Here is a 15,080-nt window from a genome sequence, read left to right on the forward strand (position 1 = left end):
CCGTTCGCGGTGTCGACGGTACCCATGACTTGGAAGTGTTGGTGTTGGACTGGGGTGGATACATTTAATAATCAGACAAAGCCATTTTAGATTCCAACAGTTGACAAACACCTGATGTAGAAGCAGTGCATGGAACACTGGTGCTTCCAACTAACTCTGTTCGATACAATCTGGTGCTGTGTGATTTTTACTCTGATAGCTCTTGGTAATGTTTAACTGATCGAAGACAGTGAAAGAACTTTCATTCGGGGAGATGAAAATTTCAAATATTATCCACCTCAGCATAACAAATTGATTACGTTGGATTTGTGATGAATCTCCACAATGCGCTTGTGCAAAGTAAAAGTCGAACTTACAACTGCCTGATCCGGAGCCAGCTCTCAGAATGGTTGCATCAATGGCCAGATGCACAGCTGAGATTTTACACGCGGCAGACCTGTGGTGTTAACAAGGACATGAGCAATAACAGTAACAGTCACAAGATGAACAAAGAACAAAGATAATCACCATCATTGATTCACTTCAATTTGTCCTCAAAACAACGAGCATTCACAATCTGATCAGCCAATCAATGAGGTCACTGCTGATCTTGGAAATTGCAACTGACTTTTCTGCGTTTTCACCATAATTTGAGGTAAACTCCAGCCTAATCATAACATCGCATATTCTCATTAATTTTTATATTTAGATATCGTTAATGACCTGTCCGAATTTGCAGGAAATGAGTGAACACGTCCTTCCGATGACGTAATCCAGCGCAGAGTCGTCCAGAAAAGAAAAGACAAAAACATGAAACATCACTCCCATTTCTCTCTGTACCAATGTGTTTTCCTGAGTTGAATATTTGCAGGACTTGTCTTTGCTATCTAAAGAATTAATTACTTTCCCGGGAAAGATTCTTCATAAATCAATTAACATCTGAGGTGTTGAAACATATTTTACTTTAGATTAAAATAGTTGAATATCCTTTCCCCCAGCCTAATGTACCAATGCTCCCTCCTCTTCCATGTAAATACAAGCTTCTACAGGTGATGTTGGAGCTCCCAACCTGACGTTACAATGCTCCTTGCTGCTCCATGTCAATAGAAGATGCTCTACTTGAAGTTGGAGCTCCCAGTTTGATGTCCCAATGCTCCCTGTTCCATGTCATTACCAGTGGTGCAGTTGAGGTTAGACCTACCACTCTGATGTCCCAATGCTCCCAGCTGTTACATGTCACTAAAAGCTGTTCCTTGTGAGGTTGGAGCTCCCAGTCTGATGTCCCAATGTTCCCTCCTCCATGTCAAGAGAAGCAGTCCAGTTGAAGTTGGATCTATCACTCTGATGTCCCAATGCTCCCTGCTGTTACATGTCATTAAAAGCTGCTCCAGGTGAGAGTGGAACTCCCAGACGGATCTCGCAAAGCTTATTGCTCCATGTCAACTGAAGCTGTTCCAAATGAGGTTAGATCTTGCATTCGGATGTTCCAATGCTCCCTTCTGCTCCATGTCAACTGAAGCTGCTCCAGTTGTGTTTGGAACTCCCAGCCTGATGCCTCAATGCTCCCTGCTGCTCCATGTCAATGGAAGCTGCTCCAGGTGTGGTTGGAACTCCCAGACTGATTTCACAATGCTCTCTGGACCACGTCAAAAGACGCTGCTCCAAATGAAGTGGGAGCTCCCATCCCTGGCAGCTCACATACTTCGATACCATCATAGAAATACTGCCCACTCAACATCCCCACCACTGGACCAATTGGTGGAATAACCACATCATGAGAACCTAATATTATTTTTAGTCACCACCGAATCATTATTTCCAAAAGTCATTCTTTCTTAAACCTTATTTCGCATGTGCATACTGCAGTCCATCCGAAGCAAGATAATGGTGCTAATTGATGTATGCTTAATAAAACTTACATCCTATTTTTCATGTTGAGTAACTGCGAATTAACAAGGACAATGTTTGTATTCAAAACACACTTTTATTCCAGGTGAGAGAATGTGGTTTGCATTATTTAAAATGAACTTGTTCACTGCGTAAAATGATCAAATAGATCTCAATTTCAAAACAACATTGGAAACGTTGTCATCCATCTTGAAATGTGGTGTCTTCTTCTTTCAACCAGACGGGTATTATATCGAAAAGTCTATTACTGATATGCGTATAGACACTTTAAATCGCAAGGATTGTGAAGGTTTGTAACTCAGGTTGAGGTTTAAGGTGTAGGTTTGCTCGCTGAGCTGTAGGTTTGATATCCAGATGTTTCATTACCTGGCTAGGTAACACCATCAGTAGCGACCTCCATGTGAAGGGAAGCTGTTGTCTCTTGCTTTCTATTTATATCTTTCTCCTGGATGGGGTTCCTGCGGTTTGTGGTGATGTCATTTCCTGTTCGTTTTCTGCGGGGTTGATAGATGGCATGTAGATCTATGTGTTTGTTTATGGCGTTGTGGTTGGAGTGCCAGGCCTTTGGGAATTTTCTGGCATGTCTTTGCTTGGACTGTCCCAGGATCAAGGTGTTTCCCAAGTCGAATCGGACTACCAAAAATCCATAAACCAGGAGCCCCCCCTCAGACCCATAGTCTCATTACCCGGAACACCAACTTACAGACGGGCCAAAGAACTACACGCAAGACTGAAATGCCTCATAGAAGAGTCACAGCACTCCATCCACTCCACCCAGGAATTCCGAAAAATCATCAAAAACACCAAAATAGAGGAAGAAGAAGCAATGATCTCATTCGACATAACAGCACTGTTCACCTTCATCAAAATCGACCTGTCAAAGGAAACACTTCCCACACTTTTAGAAGAGACCATCACAGACGCACCAACAACCATCAATCACATTACCAACGAAAACATCATGAAGCTAGTGAACCTGTGCCTCACCACCCACTTCACTTTCAACAACGTATCTACAAACAAACCAATGGCACACCCATGAGATCTCCGCTATCAGGATTAATAGCAGAAGCGGTAATGCAAAGACTAGAACAAACACCCCTACCAACAATCAAACCAAAAATCTGGGTCCGCTACGTAGATGACACCTTGGTCATCACAAAACAAAACAAGATAGAAGAGACATTTGACATCATCAACAACACCTTCACAGACATAAAGTTCACCAAGGAGGAAGAAACCGACAACAAACTCGCATTCCTGAACGTCACAGTAGAAAGAAAGGACAACGGAGAACTACAAACCTATGTATACAGAAAACCGACAAACACTGACCAAATACTTAACTACACCTGCAACCATCCCAACACACACAAACGAAGCTGTATCAGAACACTATTCCAATGAGCCACACACACTGCAGCACAGACGAACTTCGGAAAACAGAGGAGAACCACCTATTCAACGTATTCGAGAAGAACAGATACTCAAAAATACAGTTCGCAGATTCCTCAAGAACAAACCACGACAAGCAGAACAAACACAGCCAGAAACCCGAACCACCTTACCATACATCGAAGAAGTTTCAGAAATGACAGCCAGACTATTCAGACCCCTCGGAATCCTAGTAGTACACAAACCCACCAACACTCTCAAACAAAAGCTAACTTAAAAGACACAGTTCAACCCATGGACAAAACCAACGTCATCTACAAAATTCCATGCAAGGACTGCCACCAACACTATGTAAGACAAACAGGAAGAAAGTTAGCCACCAGGATATACGAACACCAGCTAGCCACAAAAAAACACGACCTTCTCTCCTTTGTAGCCCTACATACGGATTAAAAATACCACTATTTCGACTGGGACAACACATCTATCCTGGAACAGGCTAAGCAAAGATATGCCAGAAAATTCCTAGAGGCCTGGCACTTCAACCACAATGCCATAAACAAACACTTAGATCTAGATGCCATCTATCAACCCTTTAGAATACGAACAGGAAATGACATCACCACAAACCCCTGGAACCCCATCGAGGAGAAAAATATAAATAGAAAGCAGGAGACAACAGCTTTGCTTCAATTGGAGGTCGCCACTGATGATGATGTTACCTAGCCAAGTAATGAAACGTCTGGATATCAAAGTTACAGCTCAGTGAGCAACCCTACACCCTACATTTTAAATCATTTTTCATGTTTATGTTGCATGAATCTGCGGTTATTGATCCACAGTTTAGTTTCACTCCCTATAGGTAACATGCTGATTTCTCCAGTTGTTCATAGTTTAATGTGATGCATCCAGTGTGTGCATAACGAGAAGGAGCTTGCTTCCCACATCTTGTGTTTATCTGTGCCTTATGTCCAGCATTCATCAATGGCGAGAGCAAGGGGCGAGGGCGAGACCAATGTGTAAGTCTCTACGTGCCCATGCACGGCACCCACAGCGGCAATTCTCCACTGTGCATTTACAGCCAGTTCTCAGTGCCCCTAAACCCACGCCCTGCCCCTTTGAAATATCTCCATCATTTTGTGCTGTTTCGCTGTGCTCTTCTCACCAGGATGAATTACTTCTACTCAACTTCTTCCAGATTTCATCTGACAAAACATTCATTAAGAATCCCTTTGCATAAACATGCACTTCGCAGCTCTCGTTATTTGATTTTCCTGGATGTCTTTCATACGAAAAAACTTTCACAGCAGCTTGAAATGAAAAAGAAAATCGCATTTCTTTTCATTATCCCAAAGCAAACTACATTTCAATGCAGTTTAGTCAAACGGCACAAACTATTTCTTGAGATTTTGGAATAGCGACAATGCATATAAACTGACCATTGGAGTTCCAGTTTCAATGCGACAGCTGAAAAACCGCACCATTAAAAGCCGTTGATGACAGCGACGAGAGTGGGATTCGAACCCACGCGTGCAGAGCACAATGGGTGAGTAGTCCATCGCCTTAACCGCTCGGCCACCTCGTCACAGATACTCAACAAGCTATGACCTTATGCATAATTGAATTTCGTACATTATGCAGAGCAGCAGATATTTCTCCCTGGTGTTGGTGAAATGAGAAATAACACAGTCCGGTTCCAAGATTATGGTCTAACCCTCGGTTGTGGGGCAAGTGCACTCCCACTGTCACACTGTGCACACATTGATCTGAACAAAAATCAGGAAATGACTATGTAACAAGGTCAGTTGAATTCTGTGAAATTTGAAGTCAACGGAATGAAGAACCCGAGACAGCAGGAGGTGTTCTTTCAATAAAGAGTTGGATAGAGCTCTTAAGGATAGTGGAATCAAGGGTTATGGGGATAAGGCAGGAACAGGATACAGATTGAAGATGTTCAGCCATGATCATAATGAATGGTGGTGCTGGCTCGAAGGGCAGAATGGCCTACTCCTGCACCTGCTGTCTATTGTCTATTAAATTGCCTGTGAGGAATTGCTTTCCAGACTGGAGGAGAGTGCATAGTGCTCAATGTCATTATTCCGAAGACCTAACTTCCGCTCAGATGTTTTTGACATGCACTTGTGTACAGAACAGACAATTTCAAAATCCAAAATAAGGCTAAACTGACAATTGAACTCAACAATGCAAAAACCTTGAGCTGTATCATTTTCCTGGGCCGTGCGACACCAAGTCACTGTATGATCACAGCAACACAGTGAGCAAGTGTCAGAAGGAAAATGAGTGCAGTGCCAGAGCGCATGCTGGGAGCAGCACGTGACACACGGGGAAGTGCATTTCCCACAACAGGAACACTTCCCAAACAGCGGAATGCGGTGGAAGAATTCAGAGGGAGTTTGCACTATGAAATTTGATGCCAGAGACACAATGGAGATCTGTCATTGAGTCTGTTCAAGATGAAGATTTTAAGATTTCTACAGATGCAAAACAAAATAAAAAGCTTTGAGTTAATGAAGGCAAAATATGAAATTGTACATTTCATCAATCTATCCATCTTTACAATGAGTACCTCACCACTTTCCTCACTCGGGGACAGAACCACTGGTGAAGATGATCATATAATCCCCGTTTACTAGCCATGGAATCAGAGAAACTCGGTTTCCCAAACGTTAAGGTAAAACCAGGAATGTGGAGGTAAGCATTAATGTGTTGCTCCTGTGCTGAAGGTGACCAGTACACGGTATCTCTGTTCCAATATAGTGGGGTGTGCTGTGCCGAAGTTTTAAATTTGAGCCTCACATGGAGCAGCTTTAATTTGTCGTCGTGTTGAGGGGTACGGACAGAAGGTGATATTGAGCAAAGCCAAGTTTATGGGAAAATACCCGTGTTTGTGGATTGAGAAAGGACCTTTTCTGGATAGTGATTCCTTTATCAACAAACATACTGCAAGTATCTAAAACGTGAAGAGACATATGTGGAGAGAGAGCCGAAGGTGATTTTTCACCAGATGGATAACGTTTCCCATGTGCACTGCTTTAAATTCTGGGAAAATAGATGTTGAACTGGTTTCATGTTACACAGTTTGTTACAAACTCACAAAGGTTGTTGCAATAATAAAAAAAGAAATCACATAGGACCGTTTGAATATTGTATTGAACTGAATTTTGGTGTGAGCATATTTTATCTTAACTGGCGTGCTGCAGAGAAGTACAGAGGGTTAACAATACAAAAGGACCCAGTCTTCTTGGTGGATTTCTTGGGTGGAGTTAAGAATGTACGAAATGTACATAACATCATGTGAATGTGGTCAAATCTTTAAAGTAGGTGTTGCATCTCCAAGTGACGAGTCAATTCCTAGTCATTAGGATATAACTTCTGTCTGCAGTTATTTTAGGACATCAGCTCCATTTACCGAGTTTCACCTTGAATAATACGTCACACCTTACCAATCCATGAACTTGTTATACTCAGTCTTATTCAGTTGTACGTGTTCATGAAATATCTTTGTGTCTGAAGTCAACAAATTCGAAATTGTTACGCAACCATAATGACTTTCACTCAATGGTAAATTCTCTCCTTGTACGTTTGTTCGTGTATCTTTTAAACCACTCTGAAGTCAGCTTCTACGTTTTACTTCTGTAAAGTCGTTCACGATTTAAAGTCGTTCATCGACACTGGTAGCCATGGGCACCCGCAAAGGACCTAGCTATGCCTGCCTGTTTGTCAGATACGCGGAACTGTCCATCTTTCGCAGTTACACAGGCACCATCCTACACCTATTCCTATGTTACATTGATGAATGTATTGACGCCACTTGGTGCTCCAACGAAGAGGTTCAATAGCTCACCAACTTTACCAAAACCTTCCACACCAACCTCAAATTTATCCGGATCATCTTGGCAACTTCCTTAGCCTTCCTCGACCTCTCCATCACCGTCTCTGGCGACTGACTAATTAAAGACATATACTGCAAGCCCACCGACTCCCAAAGGTATCTAGACTACATCTCCCCCAACTCTATCTCGTGTAAAACCGACATTCCTTATTCCCAATTCCTCCGCTTCCACCACATCTGTTCCCCAGGATGACCAATTGCACCTCAGAAAGACCCAGTTGGTCTCCTTCCTCCACGGTCACGAATTGCCTTTCCACGTTAGTTGACAATGCCCTCCAGTGCATCACCTCCACTTCACGCACCACCACCCTTGAACCCCATGCCTGTCAACGCAACAAGAAAAGAACTTCCTGGTGCTCACCTTCCACCCCACCAACCTCCGCATAAAACACATCATATTCTGCCACTGATGCCACCTCCAAACAGACACCACCACCGGAGATAAAATTCGCTACCCAGCTCTGCCAGCACTCCAGAAAGACCACTCCCTCCACGACCCCCTCTTGAGGAAGACACTTCCCCCACCAGCACATAACCTTCTCCTGGCACCTTTGACTGCCACCAAAGTGAGGGTGAAACTAGCACCCACACAACTCTCATCTCCAACCAAGTCCCGAAGGGATCGTTCCACATCCGTTGGAAATTCACCTGTACAAATACCAATGTCACCTACTGCATCCTTTGCACCCAGTGTGTTCTCCTCTACATCAGGGAGACAGGATACCTTCTTGCAGATCATTTCAGAGAACATCTCTGGGACACCCGCACCCACCAACTTCACCATCCCGTGGCTGAACACTTCAACTCCCCCTCCTCCCCAATCAAAGGCTTGCAGGTACTGGACCTCCGCCACGGATAAACCGTTACCCACCCAACGCCTGGAGGAGGAATGCCACACATTCTGGCTTGGGACCCTTACACCACGCGGGATAAATGTGAATTCGAACAGTTTCCTCATTTCCCCCAAGCATAAGCCTTCAACTCGCCACCGCCCTCTCGACCCATTCCATCACTGCCACTTCTGACCTATTATCTTCTCCCTTCTATTAATCCATCTATTGCTTTCCAGCTATTTCCCCTCAACCCCACATCACTTCCATTTATCTCTCAGCCCCGACTCACAAGCCTTATTCCTGGTGAAGGGCTTAAGCCTGAAACTTGAATTCTCCTGCTCCTCGGGTGCTACCTGATCTGCTGTGCTTTTCCAGCATCACACTACCAACTCTGATCTCCAGCATCTGCAGCCCTAACTTTATCCTTGGAATTATCAATGACCTTGGAATGAGGATATTCCTCGATTGCAGTGATCACAGTGTAACTGATTTTTCCATTTATTTTGGGTGAGGGCAGGCTGGATCTGGGATGAGCACTTAACACCTAAACAACTGGAATAGTGTCAGATAGCGAAGTTAGGGTGGGCTGAAGTGAAGTGGAAAATTCTGCCAGAAAATGGGTCAGTACAACTGCATCACATCACCCAGACTGTAAAAGACTCGCACAAGGAGAAAATCAACTTCAGTGTAGGCACAATGACAGGTAAAGTGGAAAGGAGACAATACAACACACTGATGGGCAGTGGAATTATTTATGTGAAAGGATTCGATATATAAGCTACACCTTTACATATGGACAGCCCTCACATAGGAAAAATGAATTTCCTGCAGTGTGACGGCGTCTTTTGCCTGTGACATCACAATGCTGAGAGACACTGACATAGTTTCTTCTGTAGCAGCGTGGCCTCGTAAAAGCATGATCATCCCATCAACAAGAATTCAATACTTCAAAGCTCTCCTCTGCGCTGTACAACTTATTTGCTGCCCCGTAGTTAGATCTTAATCGCTTCACTGTTATCTTCTTCTGCTTCCAGCTTCACGGAAACACTTGAAACATGAACAAATCCACTTTCCACTTTCACCAATCTTTTGCAACTCCCGAGTTGGCACAGGTACGAGTGACCGATTACCTTCTCGAGCGCTCTCACTCTGGTATGATCTGAATGATAAAGTGCATTGTGTCTGATCTGCAGAATGTCCCCACCGAGACGGTGCTGTTTATCCCATCCCCGTGGACTGAACTGTCTCTAATGGCAGAGTATTCATCCATGTCTCTCCACTTGCAGACATTATGAGGGGATGTAAAACGGATATGCTTTGAAGCTTCCTCTTACGGGCACAGCCAGGCGCAAGAGCGCCGCTGGAACTTAGCAACTTTGACTGCTAACGTCCTCCAAATATCATTTGTTTGAGAGAGAGAGACAGGTGCTGAGCTGGTGGAAAAGAGAGAAATGGGCTGTGGACTCTTTTCCCTCAGTAAAATTCAAATAAGTGCATTTTTGTCCTGCCCATTTGATGTTCAGAATCAATCTTCACAGAACAATCCAGCAGAAAGGCTTTGGTTTCAGAGGCGTCGGTTTCTTTGCTGCAAAAGGCATCAGTTAACATCTGAGTCCCAACTGTCCCAGATGAAGTGACTCCGAATGAAACCCTCACACACTGAGAACCATCCCCACAGCCAGGAGCTGGGGGGCTGCAGGCAGTCCAAAGCGGAAGGGAGGATTAAAAAGGAGCCATTATTTCTCCCTCAGCCACTCTATCACAGAGACAGGGAGAGGGATGGCAGAGACGTGTGACGTCATTCACGCGCATACATGAACCGCTCAGCCCATCGAGTCCACGGTAAACCTCTGTCACTTGCTTCTATCTGAGGTTATTCATTATCAGTGCTGCTTGTCCTAATAATAGGGAACTGTGTCTGTGTCGAAATGCTGTCTCCAACATACTGATCCACATGTCATTCACGGCTGTTCATTTCAACGGAGGACCCCGCTGTGTGACACAGCCTGGGGAATAACTGTAAGGGATGATGTGCATGGTACACGCCACAACTGATTTCTCTCAACTTCGCCAGTGTATTCCCAGCTCAAGCAAGTCACTTTGCGAATCAGGTCATAACAGACCGACAGAGAACAGCAAAAAAATCTTCCATACCTTCAAACGTGGGTTTCCTCAAATGTAAAATGTGGCGGGGGTATCTATTTCAGATACCATTGAGTGACAGAACGCAGAAGGTTCATCAATATGTAATGTGAAGAACGGAGTACTGTTATAGTGAAACACTGGCAGTGGCAGTACACACACTGAAAGCTGGAATTGTCATCGAGCAGAGGATGCTTTTCATGTATTAATTTCTGGATTATGCGCCCACCACGATCCCTCTTTCCGCTCTGTTATCGCTGACCACAGCAATTTCCCGCAGTCTTCAGATTTTTGAAGCATGTACCTTCGAGGATGACGTCAATAGATCTTCACTGTTATAGTGTGATACACTGTGGCACAGATGTGTCCCGGCTGTGTCAATATAACCACTCTGAAACTTCCCCAATTCTGCTGTTTTAATTGCAATTTCAATCAGAATCACAAAATGTGTCACACTGCAGACTGAGGCCATGCAGCCCACCTTCGCTCTGCTGGCTCCACGCAATGAGGAAATGACTGTGTTTTGATTGATTGATTGTCACATAGACCTAAGTACAGTGGAAAGCGTTGTTTGCAATTGAGAAAGGCAGATCATAGTAATCAAGGACATGCAGATCACAGCGTGAGAAAAGCAAAATTTGATCAGACTCAGGAATTCAGGTTACTATGTATAGGACGTGCGCTCAGCAAAATCCACATTGGCAAGATAGCATTATTTCAATTTAGACAATCCATTTCTCAGAGTAGCAACGGCCAAAAAGAAGCGGTTCTTGAACTTGGTTTTGTATGTTTTCAAGCTTTGGAATCTTTATCTGAAACCGATCTCATCGAAATCACATATTCTCATTCAAAAATGAAGTAGTGTGCAAAATTCCAAGGCTCATCCGCAATGTGAACCCAAGAGCTCTCGCACGTATGTCACCTGTCTGAGGCAATATCACACCCGAGACAAACGAGCCAGAACGGCGCCAGACGTGGTAACCATAAATCAGGTGAATATTTTGGTTAACTAAGGCTATTTCTGCTGTTTCAGAGTGAAAGAAGCACAGAATTTTAATAATAGCTTCTTTCCATTCTGACTCACTTCTCCCAGGAGGCTCTGCTTGCTGCTTTCCTGGATCAGGGCGGCATAACTGGACGAATTCATCTTCCATTGTCATGCTTTATTAGTGTCGAGCAGCTTGAACGTGGTCTTCAGCTTCCTATCAACAAGGGTTTGAGGAGCGGGGTAGGGGTCTGACAGGAGTGGGAAGTATGGAAATTCTGGAAAGGTGTAGAAAAGGGAGATCGTGCATGCACAAGAAATCATCTTCGTTTGGGAACCCATGTCCAAATAATGCCATCTGAGACAGATAGAAAATGCAGAACTGCGAGGAAAGAGTGAATCTCTCCCCATTATTCGGGAACAGTGTCTGTGCTTCTCGAAGTCACATGGTGGCTTCTGCTGTCTGAATCAGCATGGGATGTTACTGCAGCGAGTCCCGTCACTCACGCAGCTGCTGTGTATACATTTTTCCACGTTGCCTCCAGTTCACATCAAAGATTTTACAGCTCACATCATCCCAGAGTGACAGGGAAGAGAAGGAAGCGATTCAGACCATCATCTTAACACAACCTGGGGATAAACTGGATGTGGGAGAGCGGACAGTCTCGACTGGTTCCAGCATTTACAATGTTGGTCCGTGTGGCAACAACAGCAGGAACCAGAACTGTTTATCTTGCTTCTTAAAACAGGTAATTAAATTTAGAAGAACATAGATATTTCTTCCTGGTGTTCATGAAATGATCAAGAGCAGAGTACGGTTCCCTGAGTATGGTCTGACTTCTGGGTTATGGGCCCAGGGCACTCCCACTGTGATATTCTGTTCACAAGATCTGACCACATGGAAAGAAATGACACATGACAAGATCTATTGAATCGGATTCCGTGAAAAACAGAAGCCGATGGAATGAAAAGCGCCATGAGAGCGAGAATATAACATTATCTGTGAGGAAGTTGTTTTGCAGACTCGAGAAGAGTGCACAGTGCTGTTTCGAGGGGTCAATATCTGGATAAGTAGACTGCATCAGCATCGGCTGTTATTGTACTGCATCTTTTGTACAATGTTGCAAAAGCACGGGCCTTTTGTATAGAGGGGACGACTTCAAAATCCTCAATGATGCAAGACACACAAATGAGGTGAACAACAAAGCAACCACAGAAACTCGTGTTACGCCATGGGGTAAACGCCCCTGCTCAATTTTCGCTCAAATTCGCTCTCTGTCAAATTCCTGAGCCTGTGATTCGAACAGTGAATGGTCTATGTTAATAAATACTGCTCGGATCTCACAACTTCAGTTTTTAATACGCCCCTCTATATATGTCTGACAACAGTAATTAATACCTCACTGTGTTACTTTAGCACACGAAGAGAAGAAATAAATATAAGAACAACAGTCACGTATAATAAGGAATTGGAATCCCTTGTGAAAGGGAAGAGGGCGGCCTATGTAAACATGAGGCGTGAAGGTTCATTTGGGGCGATTGAGAGTTATAAGGTAGCCAGGAAGGATCTAAAGAGAGAGCTAAGAGCAGCGAGAAGGGGACATGAAAAGTCCTTAGTTGGTAGGATTAGGGAGAACCCAAAGGCCTTCTATAGGTATGTCAGGAATAAAAGGATGACTAGGGTAGGTATCGGTCCAGTCAAGGATAGTAGTGGGAAGTTGTGTGTGGAGGTGGAGGAGATTGGTGAGACAGTAAATCAATACTTTTCGTCAGTATTCACTCAGGAACAGGACATTGCTGCTGATGTGAATATTGAGTCACAAGTGATTAGAATGGAAGGCCTTGAGGTACGTAGGGAAGATGTGCGGGGAATACTGGAAAGGATGAAAATAGATAAGTCCCCTGGGCCTGATGGCATTTATCCTAGTATCCTCTGGGAAGCTAGGGAGGAGATAGCGGAGCCATTGGCCTTGAGTTTTAGGTCGTCGTTGTCTTCGGTAATAGTGCCAGAAGACTGGAGGATAGCGAATGTGGTCCCCTTGTTCAAGAAGAGGAGCAGGGATAGCCCGAGTAAGTATAGGCCAGTCAGTCTCACTTCTGTTCTGTCTTAGAGAGAATTGTAAGGGATTGGATTTATGAACATCTGGATAGGAATAATGTGATCAAGGATAGTCAGTATGGTTTTGTGAAGGGCAGGTCGTGCCTCACAAACCTTATTGAATTCTTTGAGAAGGTGACCAAGGAAGTGGATGAGGGTAAAGCAGTAGATGTGGCGTATATGGATTTTAGCAAGGCGTTCGATAAAGTACCCCATGGCAGGCTAATGCAAAAACTACGGAGGTATGGCATTGAGGGTGTATTAGAGGTTTGGATTAGGAATTGGCTGGCTGGAAGGAGACAGAGGGTAGTAGTTGATGGTATAGGTTCATGTTGGAGCACAGTTACTAGCGGTGTTCCACAAGGATCTGTTTTGGGACCATTGCTGTTTGTCATTTTTATAAATGACCTGGAGGAGGGGCTTGAAGGCTGGGTGAGCAAGTTTGCGGATGACATGAAAGTCGGTGGAGTTGTGGACAGCGAAGAAGGATGTGGCAGGTTACAGCGCGATATAGATAAGTTGCAGAGCTGGGCAGTAAGGTGGCAAATGGAACTCAATGTAGCGAAGTGTGAAGTCATTCACTTTGGTAGGAGTAACAAGAAGATGGATTACTGGGCTAATGGTAGACTACTTGGGAATGTGGATGAGCAGAGGGATCTTGGTGTCCATGTACACAGATCTTTGAAAGTTGCCACCCAGGTAAATAGTGCTGTGAAGAAGGCATATGGTGTACTGGGCTTTATTGATAGAGGAATTTAGTTCCGGAATCCTGAGGTCATGTTGCAGTTGTATAAGACTCTGGTGCGGCCTCATCTGGAGTATTGTGTGCAGTTTTGTTCGCCATACTACAGGAAGGATTGGAGGCATTGGAACGAGTGCAGAGGAGGTTTACCAGGATGTTGCCTGGTGTGGTAGGAAGATCGTATGAGGAAAGGCTGAGGCACTTGGGACTTTTCTCATTGGAGAAAAGAAGGTTTAGGGGAGATTTGATAGAGGTGTACAAGATGATTAGGGGTTCAGATAGGGTTGACAGTGAGAACCTTTTTCCGCGTATGGAGTCAGCTGTTACTAGGGGACACAGTTTTAAATTAAGGGGTGGTCGGTATGGGACAGATGTTAGGGGTACATTTTTTACTCAGCGGGTTGTGAGTTCATGGAATGCCCTGCCAGTAGCAGTGGTGGACTCTCCCTCTTTATGGTCATTTAAGCGGGCATTGGACAACCATATGGAGGTTATTGGGCTAGTGTAGGTAAGGTAGGCATTGTTCGGTGCAACATCGAGGGCCGAAGTGCCTGTACTGCGCTATATTTTTCTCTGTTCTATGTTCTATGTATGCGACTGTGATTTGACCCGAATCGATTCAGCTGTAATTAAAATTGCTTCCACCTTTCCTGTGTCGGTAATAAGATTGCACAGCTTAGTGGTGAGTTTTCATGCATTGAATTGGACCCAGCATTCTTTCTCAGGTTGAAATTTACTGGGATATAAAGGCATGGTGAAAGACACGGTAGAGTTTATTAGAATATAAAGACGTTAGGAAGGACACGGTCAGAGTTCACTTGATACAAAGTCGATAGAAACGACAGACATGAGGTTTACTTTGAGATAACAACACAAGTAAAGGAAAGAGCAGATTTAATGGGCAGGTGGGACGGATAAAGAAACATGCGAGAGAAATCAGGAAAGACTTAGTACTGTCTGAAGGGAGTTTATCCAGGTGATGTGACGTTGTAAGAGTAAATCTGAGGGAATTCCTTCGTTTAGGCGAGTGGAAACTAGAGGTTAGAGCTTCAAAACCAACGGGGAATGATGAAGAAGTTTGGAGC

The 15,080-nt window shown here is 44.2% G+C and overlaps 1 non-coding gene across 1 annotated transcript; it reads right to left on the bottom strand.

The window, feature by feature from the left end:
* Positions 1-4,785: 4,785 nt before the first annotated feature.
* Positions 4,786-4,867, bottom strand: trnas-acu (transfer RNA serine (anticodon ACU)). Its single transcript has one exon. It is a non-coding gene; the product is annotated as a tRNA-Ser (tRNA).
* Between the last annotated feature and the right edge of the window lie 10,213 nt (positions 4,868-15,080).

The sequence above is a fragment of the Chiloscyllium punctatum genome, chromosome 16 (assembly GCF_047496795.1).
Source record: "Chiloscyllium punctatum isolate Juve2018m chromosome 16, sChiPun1.3, whole genome shotgun sequence".
NCBI lineage: Eukaryota > Metazoa > Chordata > Chondrichthyes > Orectolobiformes > Hemiscylliidae > Chiloscyllium > Chiloscyllium punctatum.